The sequence below is a fragment of the Gigantopelta aegis genome, chromosome 4 (assembly GCF_016097555.1).
Source record: "Gigantopelta aegis isolate Gae_Host chromosome 4, Gae_host_genome, whole genome shotgun sequence".
Classification (NCBI taxonomy): Eukaryota; Metazoa; Mollusca; class Gastropoda; order Neomphalida; family Peltospiridae; genus Gigantopelta; species Gigantopelta aegis.
The window spans coordinates 104,926,493-104,932,492 of NC_054702.1; positions in this window are offsets into that span (position 1 = coordinate 104,926,493).

Below are 6,000 nucleotides of genomic sequence, written 5' to 3' on the forward strand. Positions count from 1 at the left end.
CGATGAATGTGTTACTGTTTTCAAACCAACACATTCACACAAAATGTCTGTTGTTAACAAAGGTACCATTCATCGACCATTATCAACACACGTATTCATGTTTTGATGTGTAATTAGTATGTGGGTTTTTTTTAAACGGAGTTATCCGATGTTGCGGACCATCATACATTTTAAGTATATCTGATAACTGTATTTTAAATGTTTACTTTCATTCAGTGAATTGTATATATTCAGTGGTATGTACCTTTATTTTATCCTTCTGCTATACGATATTGTAGTGTGAAATAGCTATTTGGTTAACAGCACCCCCACCCCATTCTACCCAACCAAAATAAAGTCTACTTTACTCTTGTGAAATCATTTTGTGATAGATCCACTATACAACAATAGTTCTGTTATACAATACGCTTCACTGATTTTATCATCATTCGTTTGGAAATGTTAAATAAACGATTGATTATTGTGCAATACACCAGATTTGACTGAAGCGTGTTTTTGGTTAAATCATAATACTGTTATATATGTTTTACAGTAGTAGCCAATATGCTGGTTTGATTGTACATGTAGTTTGTTTCTAAATCAGTTGTACCTGTCAGTCGTACAACGCCAATACCCTTCACTATTTTTAATACAAGGCCTATGCATGATTGTACTTTCATATTGAAGCCGTTGTTTGTATAAGCTTGTAACATTATTTGGTGTCTCATTGCACATACAACCTTTACATACGAGTACAGTTAACATTTGGGCTGTCTGGATCGCAATATTAGGTTAGATACATGCACTGGTAAACCGGCTTTCTAGACACACAGATGCGTTACTATAAACGCAGATTTAAAGTAACGTGAAAAGCACATTGACTTTACAAAATAAAAGTTAAAGTTTGTTTTGTTTAACGACACTGCTAAAGCACATTGATTCATTAATCATCGGCTATTGGATGTCAAACATTTGGTAATTTTGACATAGTCTTAGTGAGGAAATCCGCTACCTTTTTTTTCTCCATTGGTAGCAAGGGATCTTTTATTTATTTAACGACGCACTCAACACATTGGGATATTTTATATGCACCATCCCACAGACAGGGTAGCACAGACCAGTCGTGGTGCACTGGCTGGAACCAAAAATAGCTCAATGGGCCCACCAACGGAGATGATCCAAAACCGACTGCGCATCAAGCAAGTGCTTTACCACTAGGCTACGTCCCGCACAATAGGTTAGAAGCATGTTAGATTCATGCACTGGTAAACTGGCTTTCCAGACAGACAGGTGTCTTACTATAAACGCACATTTACCGTAACGTGAAAAACACATTGCTGACTTAACAACTTTTACAGTGAAATGAAACCGCAATATAAATGTGAAAGTGCGTTTAAAGCATACTGATGTGTACAAAATGTGTCGGACTGCGTGAAGTTACGGTAAGGAGATGGTAGGAGCTGGAATCAGTGAGATAAAATAGTGAATAGTGGCTGTTACAAGAAACTGGCCCCTCTTGAACATTTTAGAGACTCATGGCGCGTATTTAGGCAGGTCACAAGGGGCCTGGACCACCCTCGCTATTTTTTTGTTAAGTAAATAGTTTTGTAAAGAGTCTATTTACGTACTCAGTTGGTAGTCTATCAAAAGCCGTGGTATGTACTACCCTGTCTGTGGGATAAAAGATCCCTTGCTGCTAATCGGAAAGAGTAGCCCATGAAGGGTTTCCTTTCTTACTATCTGTCCATAACCATATGTCTGACGCCATATGTTGAGTGCGTCGTTAAATAACACATTTCTTTCTTTCAGTTGGTAGTCTGTAACTTAGGTTGCACACCACCATTAATTATTTCTTGAATTTAATACAATTTCTGTCAGCGTATATTAGGTGAAAAATACAATAATACTGAGAGGGTTCGTGAATGCTAGTTTCAGGAAGTATTCTCCCTTGACAACTACAGTGCACAAAATCAACACAGGTAAACCACGAACAAATTCCGTTAGCCACCCTCATGCCGGAGTGCCGCCTCATGTTGTGTAAGTATCAGTATACCGTTTGCATAGTTGATTTCAGGAGACTTTATAACGACAGATTTTAAAAGTAGTAAAATTAATGATGCATTATTGTAGTTGCAATTGTCATATTTCGCTATCTTTACATCACATCGTGATTTAAAACAAAACCCTACACATTAATCGATGCCATGCATAATTTTTTTCAGGCGCGGATCCAGGATTTTTTAATAGAGGGGGCCCAGGCCCTTGACAGATGGTCGGGATAAGTTTGCATTTTTGGTGTATTCTGTAATATATATTGACTAAAAACAGGGGGGGGGGGGGGGGGGGGCTGATCCCCCGCTTAAATCCGCGCCTGTTTTGCATAACTAAATAACACAATGTGAAACATGTAATGAGCTCGAATTGACATCCTTCAGAATCCTTTGCCAAAAGCAGAAATACAGGTGAAAGTTAAATTTTGTTTTGTTTAACAACACCACTAGAGAAACATTGATTTATTAATAATCGGCTATTGAATGTCAAACATTTGGTAATTTTGACATATAGTGTTAGAGAAGAAGCCAGCTACATTTCCCCATTAGTAGCAAGGGATCTTTTATATGCACCATCACACAGACAGGATCACAAATACCATGGCCTTTGATATACCACTGGTCCAGTCGTGGTGCACTAGCTGGAACGAGAAATAGCCCAATGGGCCAACCGACAGGAAAGACAGGTGAAGTAAATAAATATTCAGCACAAATGTCCACTTATCCTCAAAATGTCCGGTTACTAGTATACGGTATATTGGTTAATGTAAACTCCACCCTCACCCCACCCCCAGCCCGGGTATAAACCAACCTATGCGAAGTCGGTTGAAGGGCTCGTAACCTTAGATTTAAACGTTTTATTACCAAAATATAATGGTTATGAATTGGTCAACAGGCAATGTTCCTCCACACATCATAAAGAGTACCGTACAGATGCAATAATGAATAGTGTCGTTATAAAATAAAGTTAAATTAAACAAATTTACGTGAACAAGACGCACACGCACAGAAAGATAGCGAAAGAGAGAGAGGGACGAAGAATGAGATAAAGATAATGAGAGAGAGAGAGAGAGAGAGAGAGAGAGAGAGAGAGAGAGAGAGAGAGAGAGAGAGAGTTAGAGAGAGAGGATTAAAGCTTTGCGAATATAGCTCAGAAGTAAAGCATAAGATTAATCGTTATTGGTGATATGAACACATTTGGTTATTTTCTGTTCCGTCAAGTGCTCCACGACAAAGACCATGGTATGCACTGTCCTGTCTGTCAGAACGTATTTATAAATAACCATTTTACAATTCAATATATATATATATATATATATATATATATATATATATATATATATATATATATATATACATACACATGTATAAAAATATCGTTGTTGGTTTTGGGACTGTGGGTTTTTGTATTTTGTTTTTATTTGTTTGTTGTGGTTTTTGTTTGTTTGAAAGTGTTTTGTTTTGTTTTGTTTGGGGGTTAGGTTTTTTGGTTAAACGTCGAGGCTATAAGTATGGTTTGTTTTTAGTTTTCTTTTGTTTAGTGTTGTTTTAATTACGATCGTTCGGAGGAAATGAACATTCAAATAAGTCATTTCGCCACTGTCGCACTCCCACTATCCTACACCGTGACACTGATTTCGTCCTATATGGCGGTGAATACTAAGCGGCGACTCGGACCCTTCAGCCTATTGAAAGTGTGACTCAGCCGCGACACGCCAATTTCCAGCACTCATCTCTAAGTGGAAAGCCATCGACATCTCACATGATTACATCCGTGAATAGCCTGTCACACTCAAAACCGAAAATGTGAAATTTAGCGCCATTTGTAGATTTTCTAGAAAATCGACCGTTCGTGTTATAAAGAAGAATCTGTTTGAAGGGCGGGGTAGGCTACACTTCAAGATTTTTCCAAGGAAAGGTGCAGAGGAAAAATAAAACGAGAAAAAAGGCACTTACACCATAGTAGGCCTAAACTAGTATGCCAGACGCGGATCCAGGATTTTTTGCAGTGGGTGGGGGTGAATATGCAACTATTTAAATGGAACTTGTGTATTTAATAGCAATACATGCACCTTAAACTAAGTGGCGACATTTTTGTTTTCGTCGCGAGTATATCCATGGAACGAGTCCAACCCCATCTCCACCTGGATCCGCTGCAGCAAGCACTATAATGTTATAACAACCAGCCCATCAAGATGTTACATCCCCCCACCCCACCCCACCCCACCCTCCGGAATCTGCGTATGTGGTTAAAATGGGTGTGAACCAAAAAGAGAACGCGTAAGCCTACTAAAAATGATACTATAGTATAATAACACAGTAAGCGTATAATTTAGTTAGTGGCCTGTATGTTTTTACTGTTTTAATTCTATTATACTGCTTCTTTTGCAAATAGCACCACTTAATTGCTTATTACGTTTTATATAAAGTTGCCCGGTTCCCCGCAACATGCAAATAGTTAATTTAGACAGTGTGGATACATGTGTACACCCAACCCTTTAATAGGAAACCCTGGCAACGCCAATGGTAGGCAGTAAATTAATAAAATAGAGTATGGAGATTTATTTTAATGAAAGTTGAAAGGCTGCCACATACACGCATCATCCCCGTTGCTGGCATTTTTGGCCCATCAATAATATAGGCCTACTGTTTTGGTCTTAATATAAATGTTGAACATATACAAGTTACATAAAAATCGCACACTGTTTTTGAAGTACTGTAATTAGCTGTTTAATCGTAACCTTTTAAACTTGCTTAGTTGCATAGCCATTTTAAATTTCGCTTTTCAAGTATATTTTAAATACCGTAATAGCCGTACACCAAGGACGCAACACAGATGCATTTAATCGGTTCTAGGTTTGTGTGTTAGTGATTTTTAATTTTCTTTCTAATTCTAGAAAGGTTGAATGATAAAATTAATATTATATAGGGCCAATGAATAAATTGATTGTATGCATCAACAAGGTGGAATTTGGAGAATTATTACGGTTCTAAATAGAACATCCTCATCCCCTACATTATATATACATTGTACAACAACAACAGTTGTTGTAAACACTCTAGTCTTACGGCATAACTGTACATAAGATAATTACAAATTCCATAATATAATGACATCACCTTTGTATTCATTCGCAGTCGATAAATTATTTCACATAGCTTTATCAATCGCATGATCAATATTATAAGTTGAAAAATAATATCATTGTCTATACACTACCACAACCATTTAGATAAATAACATTTGATTTTATTCGTCGAACTGTTTTAATACATTTATTTGTCTTTGCAGGTGCGATAAGGCCGAAAACTATAAGATACTACTTTCTACACAAACAGTTCGTTGTTTGTGCCGCGCTATTTTAACATAAACCGACAACACGTTGTTAGTCAATTGGATATTTTGTGAAGCACATTTGGGAATATCATTGTTTGCGTGTGTTTGTGAGTTTGTTTTAACGTGCGTGTGCATTTATACGTGTGTAGACGTGTATAAAATATTTGCGCAAGCGTGTAGGCATACATAATACGTGCGTGTGTGCATCTTTGTGCATGTATACGTGTAATCTAAATACCCATCGGGAGAGAATTGGAATGCTCATCGATAGTTCTTCCCACAGAGAACGCCTTTTTTCTTCATACTACGAAAGTTACTACAAGTTAGTTATTTCTGAAAGTGAAATTATTTACACAAGAACACCCCCCCCCCCCCCCCTCCCGCTATTTTTATAGGAGGATGGGATGGACTATAGCAATGAAGCATGAGCACTAGTAGGGGAGGGGGAAGCATGCGGATGCAGAAACACGCACCATCTCCACTTCAATTACTGATTCATATATATTCCATTTAAAACATATTTATTGATCTTTTTCTGCTGGATGTTTCTGGATAATATTGCTTAACCACAATCGTGTTAGTGTACTATAACGTTGCTCCAGGATTTTTACAGGGGTGGGGGTCTACATGCCA